The sequence below is a fragment of the Heterodontus francisci genome, chromosome 23 (assembly GCF_036365525.1).
Source record: "Heterodontus francisci isolate sHetFra1 chromosome 23, sHetFra1.hap1, whole genome shotgun sequence".
Taxonomy (NCBI): Eukaryota; Metazoa; Chordata; class Chondrichthyes; order Heterodontiformes; family Heterodontidae; genus Heterodontus; species Heterodontus francisci.
The window spans coordinates 58,657,319-58,684,434 of NC_090393.1; the positions used below are offsets into that span (position 1 = coordinate 58,657,319).

General features: G+C 42.9%; 1 protein-coding gene across 1 annotated transcript in view; it reads right to left on the bottom strand.

Annotated features, from left to right (window-relative positions):
- The window catches only part of gnaz (guanine nucleotide binding protein (G protein), alpha z polypeptide), a 506,271-nt gene extending 479,402 nt beyond the window's left edge, over positions 1-26,869 (bottom strand). The window contains exon 1 of the mRNA XM_068055359.1: positions 26,569-26,869. The gene's annotated coding sequence lies outside the window, so the exon portion shown is untranslated. The remainder of the gene's footprint in view (positions 1-26,568) is intronic.
- Positions 26,870-27,116: the final 247 nt, after the last annotated feature.

Consider the following 27,116-nt stretch of genomic DNA (forward strand, 5'->3'; position numbering starts at 1 on the left):
TGGTGAAGGTATCTCTCAATGTTACATTCTTAACACCTCGCCTTCCTAATCACACTGCAAGTATGTCAGATATCGTACAGACACAGGTATCCACAGAAACAATGCCTGCACCACCTTCAATTGTAGGACATCTACCAACCCAACAAAAAAGGTAGTGAACCATTACCATCCCTTGAAGCAGACCCAGCAAACATACGTCACAGGAAACAGGAGGAGTACACAGTTAGGAGGTGGAAAAGACACACACCATACAATGTCACAAAGGGGAAAATACTCCTGCACCACACACTTTCAGCTACAGTCATATTTGAGTTAAAGGGTCACGCCAGTTCATCTGGAATGGAGTAGATTAAGGTACATTTGAAGAAAGTTGCAGTATTCCTGGTTGCTGATTTCAGGCTGGGAGCAATGGATCTTTTCTTTCTCATTGCACTCAACACCTGAGTAGGTGCCCTTGTACACTGAGTGATACAGATAGTTTGGTAATATTGCAGTCTGTTAGTGCTGTGATATCCAATCTGTGGCACTGGACTCATTTTCCGCAGGCCACACCAATGTGTTCCTCAGCTTAAACAACTTCGTCCCTTTTGCATTTATGCTTTACTCGTCTGGTTTAAATTTTGTGCTGTATGTTTCAAAAGTGCTGTGTTTAATGCTGATGCCTCAATTGGTGGTTAAATCTTAAATCAGAACACCAAGATCTGTTGGTATCAACAACTTCAGATATATGCAAATTAATGGAAATATGGATTTAAATTATATATGTGGCCTCCAAGGCTCCATTATACACGCTTATGTGGCCTAAAAAGATGAAAGCTTGGATACTACTGTATTACACCCAACATTAAGACTCTTGCTGACTGCTTTTAAACCTCCATCCTCTCCCAAGTCCACGTGCTGCTCCAAATTAAAATTCACCGCAATGTTGGTGCAGATATATATTATAGTTGGAGTTCTCTTTTACCACTCATCAAGACAAGTTCTTTTCTCCATCTGTACTATGGACCCTTGCAGCACAAGGTTGTGTAAAGTACATCAAATTGCAATTATTTTGGCCTGTACAGCATGCCTCCCCTGATCATGTTCGCCTTGTTGCACTCTGACTTGGATGAGAAATTCATGGGTTCAAGCACTATTCCAGAGACCTGGAGCTTCCAGACTGACACTTCAGTACACTACTGTGCTGCACTATTGGAGGTGCCATTTTTTTTGGATGTGTTATTAAACTGAGTGCCCTTCTGCCTGTTCAAGTGGGCATGAAAGATTCTAAGGCTCCATTTGAAGGGCAGAGGTGTTCTTCCGATGTCCTGGCCAACATTTATCTGTGAACCAATATCACCAAAGCAGCTTATCTAGTCATTTATCTTATTGTTATTTGTGGGATCTTGCTGTACACAAATTGGCTGTGGTGTTTGCCTACATAGCAACAGTGACTACATTTCAAAAAGTGTTTCTTTAGTTGTGAAACACTTTGACATCTTGAGAATGTAAAAGGGGCAACAAAAATGCAAGTTTTTTATTTCTTGATACTACTTGTTCTTCTACAGGACCAGCAGATAGAAAGGGATGGCCAGTGGAATACCCATAGCTCAATTACTGTTCTTTCGGCTAACAGCTCCAGGTGGTAGAAAAGCACAGTTTAAGAGACTGTGAATAGCCAAATAGTGAAAATAAAGCACACCATGAAATAAATAATGCGGTTGCTGGCTCAACATGCAGGTACTTGATGCAGCTATCAGTCAGACTTTCCTTAGCAACAAGGACCAATCTGGCCCTCTGTACAATGCACATTTCATATGAATGCTGAGCTCCAGAAGTGCTGTTCAACTGCTGAAGCCACATTCCGGGGCAAGACCCAATTACTTTTTTTGAGGGCCTAATGAACCTGGTGCGCAGTGTCACGATTACTTATTCATTGCATTATTCTGTGCCATTAGTGACAAACGACAAGTCTCAGTGCCCAATAATCCAAATTTTCTGTGCCCGATGCCTATCAGCACTATAGAATAAAGCACTGGAACACAAGATTAGGCCATTCAGCCCATTGAGCCTGTTCTGCCATTAAATTAGATCATATCTGATCTGTATTTTAACTCCATTTATGTGCCTTGGTTCCATTCTCTTAATACCTTTACCTAACAAAAGTCCATTAGTCTCAGTTTTGAAATGTTCAATTGACCCTCAGCCTCAATGGCTTTTTGGGGAGAGATAGTTTCAGATTTTCACTACCCTTTGTGTGAAAAAGTGCTTCCTGACATCATCCCTGAACAGCCTAGCTCTCATTTTAAGGTTCTGCCCCATTGTTTTGGACTCCCCAACCAGAGGTAATAGTTTCTCTCTTTCTACCTTATAAAATCCTTTAACACTTCAATTACATCATGTCTTAATCTTCTGCATGGAATGCAAACCTAATCTATGCATCCATTTCGCCCTGGTATCAGTCTGATGAATCTGTGCTGCATCACCTCCAAGGCCAATATATCCTTCCTGAGGTGTTTTCCTGATGCACAGTACTCCATTGCTTACTCTGATATCACAAAGCATTGAAAATTACAGGTACAGCTAGAACCCTCAATCCAATGATAACAATGTAGCAATGTTTCCCAACTGATTTGCAGTAATCCAAAATACTTATTAGCATTGTTGACTATTTTGTTGAGAGAAGTATCTGCAATCTTTCTCATTATATGAAGGATTTCTAAATTCAGCAGTGAAAGTGCTATCACACCAACAGGAGTTTTAGTTAACCTTCTCATCAAAAGCTGTTAACAGAAACATTGAGGTGAATTTTAATTTGGAGTAATGCATGGGTTTGGGAGCGAGTGGGGGTTTAATCGCACTGAAATTAACAATGCATTGGGAAGCCAGCTCCAACCTCCCGACTTCCACATTTAATTGCAATGTGTTGTGCTGCGTGCGAGCAAATTCATTGGGAGAGGTGGGCTGTCAATTTCAATATGTTAATTACCCAATTACGGTGATAGTAATATGGCTTTTGATATTTAACTGTGAGTGCAGAGGTTTCCTGAGCTTCCTGAAACTCACCAGTGAAAGTAAGGTGAGAACACAAGTACAATTTAGGGGCCTGAAGACATGACCGGGAAATATGCTAATGAGTATGAAACCCCACAGCTGATTTCTTGTCTGCTTGTGTGAAAGGCTTTGTTCACAGTACTTGTGCTGAGAGGTTACTTCCATAACTTTGGAGTTTTGTATGTCTGATCTCCAGTTTGGAGCTGTGATCTGTCAGATCGGTGTGGGTCCTGTTTTATGCTGTTTTACTTTGGACCTCTTTTTTTTTTTACTTTGGATCTCAGCTGAGGACCAAGATGACCAGCAACAGAACTAGCAGCAGGAGCAGCACCAGCAGGATCAGGAGCAGTAACCACCTGCTCCTCACAGACCTGCTGCTCCACAGGAGAAAGGGCTGAGGAGAGAGGTGTTGCTCTGAGAAGGCCACACCCACAACACAGGGTGTACAGGCAAATGGGAGCACCCCCCCCCATCTCCCCAATTTCAGCCACGCACCCCAAAACTCCACTAATATTCAATTCCTCCTGCTCTACAGCTGTCTTTTATGAGATGGCTGGAGGGCTACCTCCCTTGTGTTCAGTGCTCTCTTCTGCAAGGTAAAAAAAGAAACCTATGAGTGAGAGTAATGCATGGATGGACAGCATTTGTTGAGGGTGACTATGCAGAGGAGGCATGACATTGCATAAAGATGAGGCTGAGTGTCAGTGGTGGATGAATAAATAGGGATGTGAGGAAGTGTGTAGACTGAGAAGGGTGGGTGTACTTGCAAGGTAATTTGGTATGAGGCGTGATGTGCTGGAGTAGGCTTGAGAAGGCAGAGTGAGGAGGTTGGGGTGATACAGGATGTAGATGAATGTGCCCCTGATCGCACCTTTTCTGCCCTTCTTATGTCATTAAACCGCTTCCTGCAATAGATCCGTGAGCGTGACACCATGCTCCTGCTGCTGATCTCCTTCACTACCTCCAGCCACTCCTTCATGGAGGGCTGACTGGACTCTTATAGTATCTGGGTTGTCATAATCTGACTAAAACTTGTTAAAGAGGCTCTCTGGAAGATGGTAATATTTTCAGCTGGTTGCTTTCCTTTGGGGAGAGTTAGATCAGTTCTTCAGACCCATTCAAGTGTCTGTGAGATCTGTCTTTCTCAACCTTAAGTGAGAGTGATCATCTGAGGAGTACGCCTTATCCAGGATGGTCCCAAAAAGGGTCTAGGATTGTAATTCATTTACAAGCATTGTGTTTATTTCTGGGCACCACATTTTAGGAAGGCTGGCAAAGCCTTGGAGAGGATACAGAAGTGATTTCCTGGAATGGTATCAGAGATTCAGGACTGCAGTTAAGTAGAAATATTAAGTTGGGGTTGTTCTCTTTAGAGCAGAGAACGTTAAGAGGAGATTTGATAAAGGTGCTCAAAATTATGAATAGTTCTGGTAGAGTGAAAAAGGAGAAACTGCTTTCAGTAGAAGAAGGTATGGCAACAAGAGGACACAGATTTAAAGTGATTGGCAAACGAACCAGCGGCGACATGTGGGAACATTTTTTGCACAGCGATTTGAAATGCACTGCCTGAAAGGGTGGTGGAAACGCATTCAATAGTAGCATTCAAAAGAGAATTTGATAAAGACTTGAAGGGAAAAAAATACAGGGCTATGGGGAAAGATCAGGGAAGTGGGACCAATGGATAGCTCTTTCAAAGAGCTGGCACAGGCATGATAGGCTGAATGGCCTCCTTCTGTGCTGTATGATTCTATAATTCTATGATTCTAGGTCAGGTAGCATCTATGAATTGAGAAATGATGCTGCCTGACCTGCTGAGTAGTTTCAGCATTTTCTGATTTTATTTCAGATTTCCAGCTTCTGTAGTATTTTACCTTTGTATTATTGCCTATTCTCTGTTCTAACTCCACCCAGCTTCAGAAATATGCTGCCTAATTGACCAGCAGCATGAACCATTCTGCTGAGAGGCTGTGGAATCATTATTATTGTTACAACACCCTATCTTGTGTAACCTCCTATAGATGCCCATGTTAATAATTGAAGAATTAAGAAAAATAATTAAATTTAAATGTTTTGAGTTTCTATTTCTGTTGACGCAACTATCTACAGTTCTATATAAAATTACATACATAGAACTTACAGCACAGAAACAGAATCATCTCAGCCCCAGGTCATTGCTGCAGGTGTTCCTCCAAACAGTGTATTAGGCACAACGATATTAATCGATATTAACGATATTAACATGCCTCCTGTAAATATCTAGCTTTGTCTGAAATGCATCAATACCATGTGGTAATGAGTTCCGCATTCTAACCACAATCTGGGTAAAGAAGTTTCTCCTAAAATCCTTACTGTATTTATTAATGGCTATTTCATGCTGCAAACGCGACTTGAAGTTCTGTGACATTGATCACAAGTCATGGGAGTCAGTTGCCAGCGATCACCAGAGCTGGCAGGCAGCCATAAAGGCGGGGCCAAAGAGTGGCGAGTCGAAGAGACTTAGCAGTTGGCAGGAAAAAAGACAGAAGCGCAAGGAGAGAGCCAACTGTGTAACAGCCCTGACAACCAATTTTATCTGCAGCGCATGTGGAAGAGTCTGTCACTCTAGAATTGGCCTTTATAGCTACTCCAGGCGCTGCTTCACAAACCACTGACCACCTCCAGGCGCTTACCCATTGTCTCCTGAGACAAGGAGGCCAAAAAAGAAGAAAGAAGATGTTATATTTATGGTCGCTCGTTTTGGACACCTCACAAGTGGAAACACCTCTAGTCTACCCTATTGAGCCCCCTCATAATTTTAAAGACTTCTATTAGGCCACCCTCAGCCTTCACTTTTCTGGAGAAAAGGGCAGGTTACAAATTGATATTACTGTGACAAATATGCACTTTAAATAAGACTATTGTCTACACAAATAATGCAGAAATTTATTGAAACTCTATAACATTATGACCAGTATATGTCCTGAATTAATGCAAAAGGCCATTAATGCAGAACTTTCAAAGAATGAACTGGGTAGCTGTAAGATCTTATTTGGATATTGTAAGCTTGCAAGCAGAGTCTGTCCCAGCTTTCTGGAAGTGCGTCTCACTCAGTTCTCTTAGCTTTCCTTAGTTAGAAATATAAATAACAGAGGGGTGTGCTGCATTTTTCAATCAGGATGTTGATGAAACCACTATAATCACAGGACTGTTTTATTTAATGTTTTACGTGATATTTCTATTCATGGGATTAGCTCATGAAACCATACCACCAAATATTACGTGAATCATTTCAGTGGTGATGATTCTTTTGTGTTCAATATAATATTTTTGAAAATAAATAAATAGGACAATTGGTTTTGCTTTATGATTTTTATGTTGGCGATATATGTATTTTTGTGGCCTTTACTGCCATAAAATCCAGTTATCATTTGTGCAAAATATACATAATTTAAAATGTGCTGCATACCAAGCAACAACAAAACAACAGCTTGCATTTCTATAGCATCTTTAACATAGTAAAATGTTCCAAAGTGATGCAAGATATATACAGTTGAGACATTTTGAAGAAGAAACATTGATGCCATCTTGAGCTTATTGGTACTTTAGTGACACAAGGTAGTCTTTAGTTTTAGTCTTCAGAAAAGGATTTTTGTTTTCAGTAGCACAGAAACTGCTGTGACACCCAAAAACAAAACATTTTAAAATGGTAAAAGCTTTCTTAAAGACGATCTGGCATATAGAAAATGCCAACCGTCTGATGAAAGTCACCGACCTGAAATGTTGGGCTGAATCACAGAAGAAAATTTTCAGGCGTTGGGTCCATTTTTGGGACCCCGATCCTGTTACGCTGCAGCAACGGGACTTAAGGCTCAATCTTAGGGGAACCAGCCAATTAAGAACCCGCCTCTGGGATCTCAGTCCAATTTGGGACAGTGAGTGGGCAGAGGAAGCGGGAGGGCCAATCAGCACCTGTGATATGAGGGCAGCCGGCATCCTTCACTTTGGCTGGATTGGGAGTATAGCTATAGCGACTGGGACACAAGAGAGAGCAAAAGGGAGAAGAGGATGAAGGCGCTGGAAGGCTTTTCTTTAACCTGAGTCCTCTCCATGATGGCAGTCTCCATGAGAGAATGTTGCAATGACAGGCCTGTGCCACAGGCTTTCCATTTCGGCAAGTAAAGATCAGATTGCATGTAAATGTCAAGCTGCTGGGACCTCCCACTATGAAGTTGCCTCCTGTGAGCTGGCAGGTTATGTATACTGTGGGGATCCCAGTTACCTCTGGGAAGATTGGAATGTCTGAGATTAGATTAGATTAGAGATACAGCACTGAAACAGGCCCTTCGGCCCACCGAGTCTGTGCCGAACATCAACCACCCATTTATACTAATCCTACACTAATCCCATATTCCTACCAAACATCCCCACCTGTCCCTATATTTCCCTACCACCTACCTATACTAGTGACAATTTATAATGGCCAATTTACCTATCAACCTGCAAGTCTTTAGGCTTGTGGGAGGAAACCAGAGCACCCGGAGAAAACCCACGCAGACACAGGGAGAACTTGCAAACTCCACACAGGCAGTACCCGGAATCGAACCCGGGTCCCTGGAGCTGTGAGGCTGCGGTGCTAACCACTGCGCCACTGTGCCAATAAAAATCCCCATTGATTACTTCTTTAACTACCTTAACTGGCTTCCCATCGCTGCCAGGTAGGTTGGCATCATAGCTTTGAATCCACCTCCGGTAAAAGTGCATGAAGCACGTGGGGGAGCTGGCCTGACACATCTTCCTGCCATTTTTCGGACTCCCCGCCTTCAAACCCGCCTCCAAGGTGCTGGGAAAATTCTCCCCCCCCATCTCTATTTCTTTCTTCACCGATGCTGCCTGACCTGCTGAGTATTTCCAGTGTTTTCTGTTTGTATGCCAACCTTTTAATGTTTTGTTTTTAATGTAATTTTTTTCATTTGGTGTTCATGATGTGAACAACACTGGTATGACCTAATTTATTGGTCATCACCAGCTGCCCTGAGAAGGAGTTGGTGCCCCTTTTCCTTGAACTGCTGCAGTTCCTGTAACAATGCTGCTCCCATGATGAAGTTAGTTAGGGAATTGCAGGATATTGACCCTAAAATGAAGATGAAGTGGTGGTAAACATCCAAATCAGGAAGATGTGTGACTTGGAGTTAAATGTACAGGTGATGGAGATCTTGCTGCTCTTGTCCTTCACAATGTTAAAGATCATAGGGCTAGGAGAAGGTGTTGAAGTAACCTTGGTCACTTGCTGAAAATCATCCTGCAGGTGATATGTACTGTAACCACAGCGCACCAGTAGTGGAGGAGGTAAACATGAGTCTAGTGGGATAGGACACAGATAAAGCTGATTGCTTTGTCTTGGATGATATTGAATGTCTTGAGGGTTAACGTGGCTGCACCCATTCAAGCAAGTGGTGAATATTCCATCACACTCCTTACACATCCTGTAAATGGTGAAGATGTGTTGAGGGGGTCAGGATGTAAGTCTGCTCTAGGGCCAAAGTGTTACTATAGCGAGTCCAGTTAAGCTTCTGTTCAACGGTGATCTCAGGATGTTGATGGCAGGGGACTTGGTGATGGTAGTACAGTGCAGAGATGTTGGGCTTTTTCTTGTTGATGATCATTGCCTGACACTTAAGTGACATGAATGTCACCTGCCACTTGTCAACCCAAGATTGGAGGTTGTTCAACTGCTGCTCTAGGCTGCCATGCGCTACTCCATTACTCGAGGTATTATGAATGGAGCTGAACACTCCTGGTTACCTGATTGTCCACCACCATTCTCAACTGGATGTGATGGCTTTTGTGAGCTTTGCTGTGACCCATTGATTGTGAGTGCTTAGCTCTGTCTACAATTGGCTAATCTTTCTATTCAGTTTACCTATAACCATCTCTTGTAGCATCATATCTCTTGTCCTGATCAGACACCTAAATTGTTCCTAATATTAACAACAATTTTTTAGTCGTTTGGTAGTACAGAACTTGAGAATTGCTGAAAATCGAGACATGTTGTCGAAGCTTTTCGTTTTGCACTCATCAGGACAATACTCAAGAATAACCAATGTAAGGGAAATCAACAACTTATACTGCATGAGAAGAGAATGCTGATTGGTTGCCAAGTAAACTCTGGTAGAGGCGTTGCCATGGAGAATGCACTGACAGTTAACTGCCAAGCTTTGTTTGAAATTTAAACCAGGCAGCTTGACTCTGGTCAAGTTATTGCCCTGAGGAATGAACCAGCGAATGGCTGTCACTTATTTTGTTCCGCTGAAACAGGTGCAATGTGTGTACACGTTCTTTCTGTCTGCAACGAACGGAGCCCTGTGTATTAATATATGTAGCTTACAGTACGCGCAAATGCGCCACACTATGAGCTCTACTGACAATTTTAAATTGGTTGTCAGTGTAATTCTTAGCACACTACGGATTATTTAGCAAATATTGTCCAATCGTGGAATCACATCTAATAGTGGACGCTGTGTTTTGAGTTTTGCAAGCACAGGCTGGTTGAGTACGGCCTGTACCTTGCCCATTGTGAACAGCGGAAGGGACATGTTTGCTACGATCTGCCAGTCTTTGGGATGTAGGACCTATATACCTAGCATCACACTGGCATTGAAATTCATATTCACTTGCCAACCAATCAGTACTCTCTTCTCATGCAGTGTAAGTAGTTATTTCCCTTACATTGGTTATACTTGTGTATTGTCCTGATGAGTGCAACACGAAAAGCTTTGACAACGTGTCTCTATTTTCAGCAATTCTCAGATAATGTTTTTCTGTTTTCTTTAAAATAATAAATTGTAATGCACCATTACCTCTGGAGTCTCCTAAGAATCTATCTTTGCTCCCTTCTGTTTTGCATCTACATGATGCCCTTTGCTGAAATCATCCAAAAACATGCCAGGTTCCACATGTCTGCTGACAACACCTAGCTCTATCTCACCCACCATCTTTCTCAACCCCTCTACTGCCTTTATGTTACACACTACTTGTTTGACATCCAACCCTGGATAACAAAATTTCCTCAGATTAAACATTGGGAAGACTGAAGCCATTGTCTTCAGTCCCTGCTACTAACTCTATTCCCCAGCCACTGGCTCCAACCCTCTCCCCGACCGCTGTCTCAAACTAGACTGTTCGCAATCTTGTTGTCCTACTTGACCCTGAGATGAGCTTCTGACCCCATATCCTTTCCATCACCAGGATCGCCGCCTTCTACCTTTGTAAGATCACCCATCTCTGCTTTTGCAGCAGGTCATCTGCTGTTAGAACTCTCATCTATGCTTTTTTTTTAACCTCCAGAGTCAAATATTACAATGCTGTCCTGGTCAGCCTCCTATTTTCCACCCTACATAAACTTAAGCTCATCCAAAAGTCAGTTTCCTGTACTTAGCTCTCACTAAATCCCATTCACCCATCAACCCTGTAGTCACTGAACACCAGGAATTAAAAATTCTCATCCTCATGTTCAAATCCCTCCATGGCCTCACTGCTGGAACCTACTCCAACCCTACAACTCTCCAAGAACTCTGTGTTCCTCCAATTCTGCCCTCTTGTGCATCCACCACTTCCTTCACCCACTATTGGCACAAACCTTCAGTTGCCTCGGCCTCCCTAACCCTCCCTATACCTCCCCATCTCTCTGTCCTCCTGCAGGACCCTCTGTAAAATGTACCTCTTCAATCAAGCTTTTAGTCACCTGTCTTAAAGTCACCTTCTTAAGTTCGGTGTCAATTTTTGTTCTCTTTACATTCCTGTGAAGCACCTTGGGATGTCTTCCTACATTAAAGGCACTATATAAATGCAAGTTGCTATAATAAGTCTATTCAATAGTAAACCAGTTAAACGTTTACAGCAACCAGCAGCTTTCATCGTCATTTTTTGTGCTGCTAGTCCACAGCTGATCAGATTTATTGAATTCAATTTCACAACTTGCTCTGGTGGTATCCAAATACATAGGACACAAAATTTGGCTCCATGATGCCTGATTTTTTTTTTTGCTGCTATGACTACATCTAAAATCACATTCAGGCATGCACACACACTTCTGGTGCTAGCCACATGAGACACAATTTTGGTGAGAGTGTTAGCGCGTGTGCAGGTTGCATCCACTGGAATTATGCAGAGTAGGCGGATTGTGGCGTGTACACAATCAGTGTGTAATGGTGCTTTGACGACAACACTGCTATTTTAGATAAATTCTCCAGCTAACACTATCTATTAAACACACACATCTGAACATGCATTCAGCAGCAGGGAGGACCACCCGACTAGTGCTATTTAAAGAGATCATCAACTACTTGCTGTGATTGTAGAAGTGTTTGCTGGTTTCCAGAGTTGTTTAAAGTTGCTCAGGTTTACAGGAAGTGATGTGGCACATGCTGCAGAACTTTATCCTGAATTCAAGGCTTCTGCACAAACTACTTGCTCCAAGTCATGAGTGCAGTAATATGCCTTCCCTTGGACTGCAGTATGACAGGGAGAAATGGCAGAGGCAATACAGAGCAGCACAAGCTACTCGAAGCAGGAGGAGTAGGAGGGGGAGAAGGGCTCGCAATAGGATATGAGAGTAAGCTGGCAAGACACATTAAAACAGATTGTAAAAGTATCTATCGGTATGTAAAAAGGAAGAGATTAGTGAAAGTAACTGTGGGTCTCTTACAGGCAGAGACAGGAGAAATAATAATGGGGAATAAGGAAATGGCAGAGACATTAAAAAAATGCTTTGTATCTGTCTTCACAGTAAAAGAGAAAAAACATTCCAGAAATAGTGTCGAACCAAGGGTTTAGTAAAACTGAGGAAGTTAGGGATATTATCAGAAAAAAAATAGTACCGGAGAAATTGATGGTACTTAAAGTTGACAAATCTCCTGGGTTTCACGGCCTATATCCTAGGGTTCTACAGAGATAATGGATGGATTGGTTTTGATCCTCCAGAATTCCCTGGATTTTAGAACCATTCCCATGGATTAGAAAGTAGCAAACATAACTCCACTATTTAAAAAAGGAGGGAAAGAGAAAACAGGGAAACCACAGGCCAGTTAACCGAACATCAGTAGTAGGGAAAATAATAAAATTGATTATTAAGGATGTTGTAACAGAATCAATATGGCTTTATGATCATGTTTGACAAAACTGAAGAGTCTTTGGAGGTTGTAATGAGTACGGTAGATAAGGGGGAACCAGTGGACGTCATGTATTTGGATTTTCAAAAAGTGTTAAATAAGGTGCCTGTCAGGCAAAGCCCCCCCTCCCCCCCCCGCCCCGCCAAGACTGAGGCACACATGATTTTGTCACATGAACATTAAAACTTAAAATTGCAAACCCCTGGTTGGAAGGACATTTGCATAGAACCAGATGGTGTTGAAACAAAGGAACCAGTCCCCGCCCCACTACACAGAAGAGACCTGCTGGCCAACTAGGGGAGTCTTAAACTGGAAAGACAGAATTTGAACTGAGAACGCCATGTCCTCCTGGAACTGAAGCAAGAATTACCTCCTCTCCTGTCTGTCCTCATCTCCCTCTCACCAGCTTCGGAAACCATTGAAGACACGTAAACTCAAAGAGAGAAAAGTCTCCTACATGAACAAGGTTTAAGAAGAACACTGGGCCCCAATGAAACGCAAGACCATATCTTCAATCAAGGACTACAGCGAGCTCGAAGCACAGTAACAAGATATTGCCTCAAACTGTTCCACTTTATCTTCTCTTCTCTTTTCTGTCCCTGTCTGCTGTCCCTGTCTGCATGTGTATATTGCATGTGCATGCTAGCGAGGGCGCGTTGTATATCCGTAGGCGTGAACCATATTAGAGTTTAAGTAAGTTTAATAAATTTCACTTTTCTCCTTTAAACCAAAGAAAGCCTGCTTGTGCTAATTTCTTTGCCTTATAATTGGAAAGTTCAAGAGCTCAAAATACTGTTTAAAATTAATACAATAAGACCAGGTGAAGATAGTAACAGACCCCTAGACACCTTTCTCGCCTGGTCGTAACAGTGCCACACAAGAGGTTATTACAAAAATTAGGGCTCGTGGGATTAGAGGTAATATATTAGCATGGATTGAGGATTGATTAATGGACAGAAAATAGAGATTCGGAATAAATGTGTCATTTTTGGGTTGTGGGGCTGTAACTAGCAAAGATCAGAGTTTGGGCCTCAACTATTTAAAAACTGTACCAATGACTTAGATGAAAGGACCAAGTGTAATGTATCCATGTTTTCTGACAATACAAAGTTAAATGGGAAAGTAAGCTGTGAGGAGGACACAAAGATGCTGCATAGGGATATAGATGGGTTAAGTGATTGAGCAAAAAGATGGCAGATGGAATATATTGTGGGGAAATGTGAAGTTATCCATTTTGAAAGGAAAAATAGAACAGCATAATATTTTTTAAATGGCGCAAGACTGGGAAATCTTGGTATTCAGAGGGATCTGGGTGTCCTTGTACTCGAATCACAGAAAGTTAACATGCAGGTACAGCTGGGAATTAGGAAGGCAAATGGTGTGTTAGCCTTTATTACAAAGTGGTTGGAGTATAAGAGTAATTAAATCCAAGTGCAATAATAGGGCCTTGGTGAGACCGCAGCTGGAGTACTGTGTACAGTTTTGGGACGGTCTGCACTTGAACTGTGCTGGGACCAGTGTTCCAGCAAACTGTATAACTAGGGAAGTAGAGAGGGCTTTAAGCTAAACAAGGAGGGGTGAGGGATCAAGCCTGGGTAGATGTAGTAAACCAAGGGGTAGAGTCAAGGCAGGAGAGCAGAATAGTAATATGGGAAATGAAGGTCAGAGAATGGCAGGAAGGTACAGAGAAAAATCCAAATAACACACCAACAGTCAAGACTAGATGTTACAAAGATAGCAAAACGACAAAACTGATTGCAAGTAGCTTTCATAACAAGGCAGACAAACTGATAGCGCACAATGAAGTAAGTCAATATGATCTGATAGCCATCACGGAGACGTGGCTGCAGGATGACAAGGATTGGGTCCCGAATATTGAGGGGTATATGACGTTCAAGAAGAAAGTAAAGGTGGAAGAGTAGCACTGTTAATGAAGGATGGCATTGGTGCAATAGTTGGAGATGACCTTGGTTCAGGAGATCAAAATGTAGAATCGGTTTGGGTGGAGATGAGGAATAGTAGGGGAAAGAAGTCACTAGTGGGAGTTGTCTACAGGCCCTCTAACAGTAACCATAATGTAGGATGAAGTACACAAGAAGAAATATTGGGTGCTTGTGATAAAGGGACGGCAGTAATCATGGGTGATTTTAATATACATATAAACTGGAAAAATCAGATTAGCAATAGTAGCCTGGATGAGGAGTTCATAGAATGCTTTCATGATAGTTTCTTCGAACAGCACATTCTGGAACCAACCAGAGAGCAGGTTATATTAGACTTGGTATTGTGTAATGTGACAGGATTAATTAATGACCTCAGACTAAAGGCATCTCTAGGAAGCAGTGGCCACAATGATTGAATTTTATGTCCAGTTTGAAAGCGAGAAGAGTGGGTCTAAGAGGAATATTTTAAACTATGTGAGCATGAAAGCTGAGCTAGCTGAAGTGAATTGGGTTACTAGGCTAGGAGATAGCTCCATAGAGAAGCAGTGGCAGACATTCAAGGGGATATTTCAGAATACACAGGATAAGTATATACCTACTATAAAGAAAAATTCTAAGGGAAGGATCCACCATCTGTGGTTAACTAAAGACGTTAAGGAAAGCATCAAACTTAAGCGAAAGGCATATAATTGCGCAAAGATGAGTGGCATGACAGATGATTGGTCAGAATATAAAGAATGGCAGAGAATGACTAAAAGGTTAATCAGGAGAAAGAAATTCGAGAATGAGAGGAAGCTAGCTAGAAATGTAAAAATGGATAGCAAGAATTTCTACAGGTATTTAAAAAGGAAAAGAGTAAGTAAAGTGAATGTTGGTCCACTAAAGGGTGAGAATGGGTAGTTAATAGTAGATAATAAGGAAATGGCGGATGAAATGAACAAATATTTTCCTTCTGTCTTCACTATAGAGGATACAAAAAACATTCCAGTAATAGCTGTAAATCAGGAGGTGTAAGGAAGAGAGGAACTTGGTAAAATTACAATCACCAGGGAAGCGGTACAGACCAAACTGATGGAGCTGCGGGTTGACAAGTCCCTGGGTCCTGATGGGCTTCATCCTAGGGTCTTAAAAGAGGTGGCTAATGGGGTAGTAGATGCGCTGGTGTTAATTTTTCAAAATTCGCTAGATTCTGGAAAGGTCCATCAGACTGGAAAGTCGAAAATATAGGTCTTGTATTCAAGAAGTTGGGGGGGGTGGGGGGGTGGGGATGGGGAGGCAGAAAACAGGTAATTATAGGCCAGTTAGCTTGACGTCTGTTATGGGGAAGGTGTTAGAATCGATCATTAAGGAGGCTTTAGCTGGGCACTTAGAAAAACTCAAGGTAATCGGGAATAATCAGCATGGTTTTGTGAAAGGGAGATTGTTTAACCAATTTATTGAACTTCTTTGAAGGAGTAACATGTGCCTTGGATAAAGAGGAGCCCGTTGACGTACTGTACTTGGATTTCCGGAAGGCATTTGACAAGGTGCCACATAAAAGGTTATTGCGCAAAGTAGGAGCTCATGGTGTAGGGGGTAACATATTAGCATGGATAGAAGATTGGCTGGCTGGCAGAAAACAGAGACTATGCATAAATGGGTCCTTTTCTGATTGGCAGGATGTGACAAGTGGAGTCCCACAGGGGTCTGTACTGGGGCCTCAACTTTTTACAGTTTATATCAATGACTTAGATGAAGGGAGCGATAGCTTGGTAGCTAAATTTGCAGATGACACAAAGACATGTATGTTATGCAGAGGACATAAGGAGATTGCAGACCGATATAGATAGGTTGAGTGAGTGGGCAGAAATCTAGCAGATGGGTATAATGTGGAAAAATGTGAAGTTGTTCACTTTGGCAGGAAGAATAAAAAAGCAGAGTATTACTTAAACAGAGAACAACTGCAGAACTCCGAGGTGCAGAGGGATCTGGGTTTTTTAGTGCATGAGTCACAGAATGTTAGTATACAGGTGCAGAAAAACATAAAGAAGGCTAATGGAATGCCATCCTTTATTATGAGAAGAATTAAAACAAAAGTAAGGATGTTATGCTTCAGTTATACAGGGCATTGGTGAGACTACATCTCGAATACAGTGTGCAGTTTTGGTCTCCTTCTTTATGGAAGGATGTGAATGCATTGGAGGTGGTTCAGAGGAGGTTTACTAGATTGATACCTGGAATGTACGTGTTGTCTTATGAGGAAAGGGTGGACAGACTGGGCTTGTTTTCACTGGAGTTTAGAAGAGTGAGGGGAGACTTGATTGAAGTATACAAGATCCTGAATGGTCTTGACAAGGTGGATGTGGAGAGGATGTTTCCTCTTGTGGGGGAGTCCAGAACTAGGGGGCACTGTTTTAAAATTAGGGGTCACCCTTTTATGACTGAGACGAGGAGAATTTTTTTTCTGAGGGTTGTGCGACTTTAGAACTCTCTGCCTCAGAAGGTGGTGGAGGCGGGGGTTATTGAATATTTTTATGGCGACGGTAGATAGATTCTTGTTAGGCAAGGCAATCAAAGGTTACCGGGGTAGATGGGAGTGTGGAATTTGAGACACAAACAGATCAACCATGATCTTATTGAATGGCGGAGCAGGATAGAGGGACCAAATAGCTTACCCCTTCTAATTCCTATGTTCATATGTATGTCTACTTACCTAAGGATGGACATACTTGCCTTGGAGGAAGTGCAACAAAGTTCACTAGACTAATTCCTGGGATGAGGGAATTGTCCTTTGAGCAGAGATTGAGTACACTAGGCATAGATTTCCTAGAATTTGGAAGAATGAGAGGTGATCTCTTAAGGGGCTTGAAAGGGTGGATGCTGGGAAGGTGTTTCCCCCAGCTGGCAAGTCTAGTATAGGGATCATAGTCTCAGAATAAGGGGTTGACCATGTACAACTGAGTTAAAGGGATATTTCTTCACTCAATGGGTTTTGGATCTTTAGAATCCTCTACCCTAGAGGGCTGTAGGTAGTTGAAGACAGAGATTGATAGAGTTTTGGATAGTAAGAGGATTAAGGGATACAGGGATAGTTGTGGGAAGGTGGAGTTGAGGTAAACGATCAGGCATGATCTTATTGAATGGCAGAGCAGGCTTGAAGGTTTGGATGGCATACTCCAGTTCCTATTTCTTATGTTTTTTTGGTTTTTACATTCTTATATCTGCCCAGAGTGCTTAGGAAACAATTCTCTTCCATGAACTCATCAGGGACAGTGTGTCAGATGTCTCCACTAAGGACGATCTCACTGAAATTTGCCACCTCCTGCAGCCACAGCTACAGCCTCAGAGCAAGGTGAGGTTGGCATTGTCAGTGGCTTTGGATGTGACCGTGGCCACGAACCTTTATGCATCTGGCTTCTTTCAGGCTGCAGCAGGTGATGTTTGCAACATCTCCCAGTTTGCTGTCCACTGTTGCATAAGGGAGGTCACTAAGGCTCTGTATTCTGAGAAAGATAAATACATTTCATTCTCTCTTAGCAGAGAGAAGCAGATGGAGAAAGAATACAGCTTCACGAGGATTGTAGACTTCCCCATGATGCAGGGTGCCATTGACTGCATGCATATTGCTTTGCGGGTGCCGCATGTCAACTCAGTGTTATACCGCAACTGGAAGGATTCGTCCCCTTGATGTCCAGCTGGTATGTGACCATACGCAGCAAATCGGGCAGAGCAGTGCCTGATATCCTGGCAGCAGTCATGATGCCTTCATTCAACAACAGTCCACAGTGTCATCTGCTTTTGAGCCATGATGACATACTAGAGGGTGCCTACTGGGTGATAAGGCTATCCTTTTGACTACATTGCTCATGACTCCAGTGTGCAACTAATGCACACGTGGGCAACAATCATATAACAAGGAGGAAGGGAGGAGCAATCAACACAGCCCCTTTCTGATTGAGCTGTCCGTGATCAACCTATCTGACTGTGCTAGCAGTAAGGGCAACCCCAATTCCCCATTCACTAACAGTCCCATGCCTTACATCCCCTCTGCCATTGACCATCACAGTGTCAGCATGACCATAAAGCAAAAATAAAAACCACCATAAAATAACCATACCAAATCAAATTTATAAATCAAGCCATACCATATTACATATAAACATCAACTAATCATCCTTGTGACTATCTTCTGTGTGCCTTTACCTGTCCTCGTGCTTCTATGCAGTGCTATCCCAGTTGCTACAGCATGGCTGATGGAAGGCTGCAGACTCAGTGGGGGAGACTGCAGATAGCCTTGGATGACCTTGAGCAGCTGTGGCCCTAGAAAACCTGGTTTCAGACTACACCATCTCAGCATAGATGGCAACAGTCTGAGCTGGTTGGCTGAAAAGCAATAGCAGGGACACTGTTGGAGTGGCAGTGATGGGAGGTCAAATGTTCTCATCCTGAGAGAAGACAGCAATTTCCTGCTCCATGGTGCCACTCTCACTCTCCCAGGGCGACTCCTCAGCAATCCTAACAATCTGTTGGAGAACAGATTACTGGACTGCAGCAATACCCTGCAAGCCCCTTTGAACACTGGTACCTGCAACCATAATTGCATCAGGCTGAGCTTGCATAAATTTAGTCTGAACATCCACTGCAACACTCAGACATTGGGTGGCTTCTGCTTGTGCTGCAGTGAAACCTGAAGCATCAGCCACCATTTGGACAGCAAGTGTGCTAATGGAGTGTCAGTATCTGAGCTGGTGGCCACAAGTCTGCGTGCAATTGACGATGCTTCTTCATCACTTCCTGCTCTTTCACTGCTTGCTCCTCCATTGCTGTCTGGCCACATTGCAGTTCTTGGGTATCTGAAAGGAGAAAGGCACAAGGCTAGGTTGTGATGAGTGGAGTTTGGAGAAAAGCAAGAGGTGTATGCTTACACCATCTACAGCTTGTAAATCAGAAGAGATTGTGGGATGAGGGGGATGTGAGAAGGAGAATTATGTGTGAGCATACCATCATCTTCAAAAGTTTCAGCTCCACTACTGGTCACAGCCTCAGTTATGGCTGCTCCAATGATGGTGAGCATGGTCTCCTCCATGGGGATTAGGATGTGGCACTGAAAACAGGGACTAGACTCCAGGCATTGACTGCTGCCGCTAGCTGGTCCTGCTGCATTTTCTAAGTTTGTCTTGAGGACCTCCTGGCCCCTTTGGATAGATGACATCACTCCTCCTCCTTCACCACGGCATCCAGTGCAGCATCAGGAAAACTTGGAGCTCACACTCCGCCATTTTGTGCCATTCTTGTCTCTTTCCAATGTCAAAATTACATTTTGAATAACTTCCACCATTTGCTCCAGCCAATATGCACTTCCCCTTTAAGAAGTGTTTTTAGTTTTTTAGAGATACAGCACTGAAACAGACCCTTCGGCCCACCGAGTCTGTGCCGACCATCAACCACCCATTTATACTAATCCTACACTAATTCCATATTCCTACCACATCCCCACCTGTCCCTATATTTCCCTACCACCTACCTATACTAGGGGCAATTGCTAAATGACCAATTTACCTATCAACCTGCAAGTCTTTGGCATGTGGGAGGAAACCGGAGCACCCGGAGGAAACCCATGCAGACACAGGGAGAACTTGCAAACTCCACACAGGCAGTACCCAGAAGTCTGACTTTAAATAATACAGGCTAATTTGAACTCGTGCTCACCTGTCATGATTTTGTATCCCATGTTCAGGGGTGTAGCCACTCAACAGCATGCTTAGTACTGGCTGCACAATACAATTATTCTAATGAGCAGCCAGCACGAGGTTTGGGTGCTGCCTGCATCAGGAGTAATGGGTGCGAGTTAGTGTGTGATCCCCATGCCCTCATTTCCAGGCATTATCGAATTGCACATCCATAGTCCCCAGGTAACTAGTACAGTATCCGAACCACTAGGCTACCATATCCATGTATCCTCCCTGTTGAGTTGTGAGAAATAGCAGCTTTGGCAATTACTTTGTTCCCATTACCTTTTATATTGCACGGTGTGGTACTGTGCCACAGGTTATTTACACATCTGTGAAGAGTAGTGTATCTGTCCCTAAGATAGCACTGGCATTATTTATATTTTTGAGCAACTTTTGATTTATTAACATGGACCTCATTGCTCTAACATGCCATTCCGGGACCCATCTGCTGCTGATACGACTTGACTTAAAACCAACAATCCAGCATCATCTTTGCTGGATGATTATTCAGAACACTCTCTTCCCCCTCTTTGGCCTCCTTGCCTCGAGAGACAATGGGTAAGCGCCTGGAGATGGTCAGTGGTTTGTGAAGCAGCACCTGGAGTAGCTATAAATGCCAATTCTAGAGTGCCAGACTCTTCCACAGGCACTGCAGATAAAATTGGTTGTCGGGGCTGTTACGCAGTTGGCTCTCTCCTTGCGCTTCTGTCTTTTTTCCTGCCAGCTGCTAAGTCTCTTCGACTCGCCACACTTTAGCCGCGCCTTTATGGCTGTCCACCAGCTCTGGCGATCACTGGCAACTGACTCCCACAACGAGAAAAGCAAGAGGTGTATGCTTACACCGTCACAGGACTTCATGTCACGTTTGCAGACATCTTTAAAGCGGAGACATGGACGGGCGGTGGGTCTGATACCAGTGACGAGCTCGCTGTATAATGTGTCCTTGGGGATCCTGCCATCTTCCATGCGGCTCACATGGCCAAGCTATCTCAAGTGCCACTGGCATTCAGAACACTATGATCAAGGAATGTATGGTATGATAATCAGGAGTGAGAACCTTGGATAATTTTGTAAGTCATTGTTCTGGGTATAAAGAGCTGATCTCATTATTCCAGTTGAGATCAACTAACTTAGTACAATCTAGGGATTGAACCTGAGACCTCCCCAGCCTCTATAGCTCTGAATGATGTACACTTAAATACTGAATCATAATAATATTCCTTAATAACAGATTTGATAATGTTTTGTTTTTGGCATTGACTGCATGTTTACTGTTTTACAAATAACTGTTCCTGACAGAAATTTGTATTTGTGATTACGTTTGTAGTTGTGAATCTTTGTGTTCTGAAGCACTTTTACTGAAACTAAATATTGCTGTAGAATTGAAACAAATGATAAATATCAATTGCTACTTTATTTCATAATGCATTGAAAGTACCAATGACTAAAAGGGATGTGGGGATAGTGTGGGAAAAAGGCATTGAAGTGGATGATCAGCCATGATTGTATTGAATGGTGGAGCAGGCTCGATATGCTGAATGGCCTACTCCTGCTCCTATGTTTTTTCTCTGGTGAATGCTCAGACTTGGGTCCTATATACTAAAAATTGAGTCTTGTCCATTTATGAACTGGGAAATGTTGCAGTTCAGATGCCCCTATGCCTGATTGATGAGGGCCAGGGTTCTTCAAATATTGGGCCTTGGGCCACATTTAATTATTCCCCAAAAGAGTCCGCCAAGACATAAATGTTGTCAGAATTTCGTGCCTGGATGGGATTCAGAGGCGTGGATTGGGCCAGGGAGTTGGGTCCAGGCCCAGGATCTGACATCGCCAGAGGAGACCGGTGGTCAGGGATCAGGGTTCAAGAAAGGAGGCCGGAGGAGGAATCAAGAGAGGAGGCTTGGGGAAGGGAAAGGAGGTTGAGAAAGGAAGACATTAGTGCAGTTGGTGGTTGGGAGTGGTGGTGATCAGGGAGCTAAAATATAGGGTCAAAAGTAGCAGGAGTGCTGACATTCAGATAAGTAACTTGCCTTTTTGGACGCAAAAACCATTTTTGGTGTGATGGCCTCAAACAGGTAGTGGGCCCCTTATTTGCACATGCAGAGGGCCTAATGCCTGCTTTAGGTGTGAGTAAAGGACACCTTTTCTTTACCAGTTCCAATATTTGGCAGGTGCATTTCCAGCTGGAAATGTGCGCAGGTTTCCTGCCCGCCTTATTGGGGCCATAGCAGTCCGAGATGCGCCTGATAAACAGGTGCTGCATGAACCAATTTCTGGGTCCACGAGCACCAAGGGGACAATTCTCACTTCTACAGCGTTCACTACAATTACAGAGAATGCTGGAAATACTCAGCCTGTCTGGCAGTATTTGTGGAGTGAGAGATCATCGACCTGAAATGTTAACTCTCTTTTTCTTTCTCCACAGATGCTGCCAGAGCTGGCATTTTCTGTTTTTATTTCAGATTTCCAGCATCCGCAGTATTTTTCTTTTGTTTCACTACAACTACCCTTGACTGCCATTATATTCTGCTACTTTCTGTTTTACAATCATTCAAACCTACCTTCATACTGTTAGCCCTGAAATTCCAGCATTTTGGGGGCAAGTTCTGGGCCTTTGTGTCTTGCAATATTTCTACTCAAGATAGTCAGTTTGTTCAGTTGAGTAGAATACTGCTTTTGTCTGAACAAGCTGAGGAATCGGCCAAAAAATCACAAAATTGATTTTTTTCAGAAAGGCTTTTTAGCTTCATCAATTCTGCTTCAATCTTGATTTAATTGCAGGATTTGGGGTGTAAAGTTTTTCTGTTTCTAAATGGACTTGAAGGTGAAATGGATGAAGGTGATCAATTGCTACAAAGAACACATTGGTTTCTTGGGATCATGTTCATGCTGCCTGTGGGGCCAATTAGCCAGAGTTGAATGGGTTGGTTCTAATGCTGCAGGTATAGTCCAGCAACTGTTTGACAGCAGTTTGTTTTTAGAGCAGTAGGAGCAGGTAGGACAAAATGACACTTGCTCACTTGTTTAGTCAGGGGAGGCAGAGCTCTGTTCCACAAACTTAAATACTGCCTTGTGATTACTGGTAGAATCCCCAGTGTTAGAAAATTGCCAATGAGACAATTGCTTAGAAACGTAAAGGTGATTCAACAAACAGCTTGGTCTCTTTTCTCCACTTTCCTCTTCACCAGAAGGCATTGATTCCTTGCTGCTGTTAGGTGCCACCCAACTGGCCATTATCTGTGTGTGCACCTTGATAGTCAATGCAGGCAGGTGATTTAACTGTGGAAAAAGAAGAAAGGGCAATGCAACCAAACCCAACTAATCCTACATATATCGTCGCCAATCCTCACCATTATTCCCTTCTGTAACCCAGGATGAACGAGGCAATAGGAACAGGAGTAGGCCACTCATCCCATTGAGCCTGTTCTGCCATACAGTTAGATCACAACTGATCTGTACCTTAAGTCCATCTACCCACCTTGGTTCCGTAACCCTTAATGCCCTTTCCTAACAAAAATCTATCGATCTCAGTTTTACATTTTTCAATTGACCACCAGCCTCAACAGCTTTTTGAGGGAGAGAGTTCCAGATTTCCATTACCCTTTGCTTCCTGACCTCACCCCTGAATGGTTTACCTCTAATATCACTTGTCTTGGACTCACCCACCAGAGGAAATGGTTTCTGTCTATCTACCCTATCAACTGCTTTAATCATCTGAAACACTTCAATTAGATCACCCTTAATCATCTTTACTCCAAGGAATATAACCCTAGTCTATGTAGCCTGTCTACATAATTTAATACTTTTAGCCCTGGTATTAATCCAGTAACTTTGCACTGCATCTCTGCAAGGCCACTTTTAACACATTTGCCACTGCCTTGGCTGAGATTGGCTAACTCAGCACATTCTGGGGCTGATACCTGGAACCTTCCTAGCCTTTCCACTCATTTACTTCTCATCTACTACTGGATAAATGTGCTGAGCTATAGGTGCTGGGAAGTTTTTATAATCTCAAATCTTGAAGTGTGAAAATTGGTTTTGGAGGAGCCGCAAATGTGGCATTTCATTACGGAGACGATCTCCCACCTGGTAGTAAAACCTAACTGTTCAGCATATGTGGTGCTTGGAATCTTTTGATTTCTACTGCCCAATTTATAATTGGAAATTGTTCCTCAAAAACTGGGCTGACTCTGGTCTAGTGACAGTTATACTCTTGTGACATTGCAGAGCAAACAAAAACACTATTCAGTGTTGTCAAATTGTACTTTATATGCACAGTGAAATTGGGTTAGTTTCCTGGCATTTCCCTTGTTTGCCTAGAGGGAAGGGGAAGATCAGTGAGGAATCTTACAAATGTTTATCCATTTTACCTGTTATTTGTAGATTTCATCAGGAGATTGTATGGGATGGGTAGAATCCTTAACAAGTTTAATTGTACATTGCTTTTGGAGGGAATGGACTGGATGATGTCAACAGCCTTTCTTTGGGTTCTGACGGAAGGTCCTTGACCTGAATCGTTAACTTTGTTTGTCTCCACAGATGCTGCCTGACTTGCTGTGGGTTCCTGGCATTTTCCTGTTTTTGTTACTTTGGTCCATGCTTATTCCCTTCATGTTCTTATCACCAGTTCTCAGCTCCAGATGACGACCTGAGTGGGCAGTAGACACCATCCATGCTATTACTGAGACTCTGGTTGTCCGACATGAGGCATGCAATGGGAGGATGCAAATTCACTCATTTCGCCACTCTTCCTGTTTGACATTTTGCCCATTTTGTGGTCTTAAATATCAAAAATTTCCCAACTTCCTTTCAGTGGTGATCATAGGACCTGAACCAATTGAATTGGGAGGCAGTTCCTTTATTATCTAGTCACTTGGTTCTATCCAATTTAATTTTTCATCATTTTATTTTAATCCTCCAGCCTTTGTATTGTACCTCAACTGAGAAAGCTCACAAGCATTAACAAAGCCCTGTCTTCAAAATTACCTTGTTCTCATAATTTCTTACTCACTTGCCTGTCCTCTCTTTACAGAAACGTCTAATCCCTTTAGCCGCCTTTCTCAGATGGCTCAATGGGAACATTCCTACTTTCACCGTTTTTAAAAAAAAATGCTTTTTTTTACATGTACATTAGAATTCCATTTCACTACAAATTATTCATTGACAATATTTTTTTTTAAAATTGACATTTTCCCCATTTAATTTACTGCCAAGTTCAGCTTCCTGCTCCTTCAGCTTTAGAGTAAAGATGTCAGAACCACAGTTGCTTTGTGACAGGCGTTTGAAGGACGGCTCCACAATAAAGCATAAACAAACACATTCCATGATTAAAACTGTCACTTTCCACCTTCCTCCAATGAATTGATGTGCTGTGTTGTGAAATAAGCCCTGTGCAGTAATAACAGTAAAGTTAATGAAATTAATCAACCGCCTAGGTGCTGGATTAAAGTATGAGACTCTCCTGGGCCATGAAGTCGGGTCTATAGAGATGCAAAATGTGCAAATAAACAGCTTCATTATTGGGACACCTAAACAGTGTAAGCTATTGACCTACTAGGTAGATTACTAGTTACATTACATTCCCATTCAGATTCCAACCTTGACAATCCTCTGGGCGAGTGACAGATGCACCTTAGATAAAACATGTTGTGGCAGCAGAACGCACTGTTCTGACAGCATGAGGAGATTTTAGTAAAACCTGTTCCACCCTCTAAAATATGCCTGTTGACAGTGATTGTGGCCATGCAATGATCACGCATTGTCCTGCCCGTCCAATTGTAGGTGCAATTCTTGCAGACAAAGATGCTGAAAGTAGGTGAATATAAAGGGGATGTTTGATTTTAATTCCTAAATTGGTTACCCTCTTATCCAACCTTCAGGTGGGATGTGGCAGTGTTTCAACAGCATCTGTGACTGGATCCACAGTCTGGATCCCAGCCTCAGTAAGTAGTCCAAACGCAGAAGGGTCCAGCTTGATCTGTCCCTATGCAAGCTGCATTCAGAATGTACCTATTGAAATCCTGGCACAAAATATCATACAAGAGGACAGGCAAAAAAAAAATTCTCAATTCAGATACTTTGTAGATGACATCATTACAGTAAATGAAAGAGAAGCTGATTACTGATGCTCACAGGCTGTATAAAATAGCATACATTTCCCTGGGTGTCTGTCATATCTGAAATGGCATCATGAACAAATGCTGTCCCATCCTCTTTCTAAAGAAGCCAATATACTCTGTAGGTTAGAAATGCTAGCAACAATATTCAGTGAGCTGTAACAAAAGCCTCAAGCATTATAATTTTTCCCTTTTCTCAATAAAATTTTTCTGTCAGAGAAACCCCATGAGACTGGGTCTTATATTTTTTTATATTAGTATATGGAACCATTACTTAGGAAGAACATTGCCACAATTATAGCTGAACAATCACAGAATTATTACAATGATATTGAATCATTCATAAGTGCATTGCACTGCAGTCCGGAGGTACTTGAATACCATTGATACCCAGATCAATTTCCCACGTCCTCATCCTTGTCCTCACGCCCAATCCATACACTGCTTTTTCTAACACTCTAGAGCAAATTATTTATGGGGGAATAATGGCAGCAAGCCAGGATTCACACACCAGTACATGGACCAAAAAAAAGCCTTTATTTGAAAGTACAGCAAACCCACAAGAGCGCACAGCAAGTGGGTGAGTATATTGAGCAAAAGACAGGAGAGCTCCACTTACCCCTGCATGCTCCAGCAGTCAGCTTCTTGTCTTGCCGGGCTGTTTTGTGTACACACACTGTTAGAGTACCTCCCTGTCCTTCACAGCAGCATCAATGCCTGCCGGGGGAGGAAGCCAGGATCACTGCAGTACTGTGTGTCGAAGACAGATCCAGCAGCCAGCAGCTAGCAGCACTCTTCCTTTCCCCTGCTTCTCCCTGCTTCCTCCAGAATGTGTATGGGTGTGATTTAATTCGAGTGCAGTAATCAAGCTGTCGTATGTGTGTGTGTGTGGAGGGGATGTGGGGGGGCGCCCGGGTAGGTCCACCCCAGGACCAGCTACACAGCCGATATTCCTTTTGACAGGAAGGCTTGAGCAGCTCTTACCGAGACCCACTCACAGCAGCTACAGTAGCACAGCTGATCAGTTTGAGGTACGCGCTAACAGAAAACCAGAATGGCCCCCGATTGGCTGCCAGTGGAGGATGCTGCCTGGACTGCCATTACTGCTGGCAAATCATTTGCCTGCTGCCTGCTCCATAGCTGTTCAGGGAAAAAGGGGGGATTTGG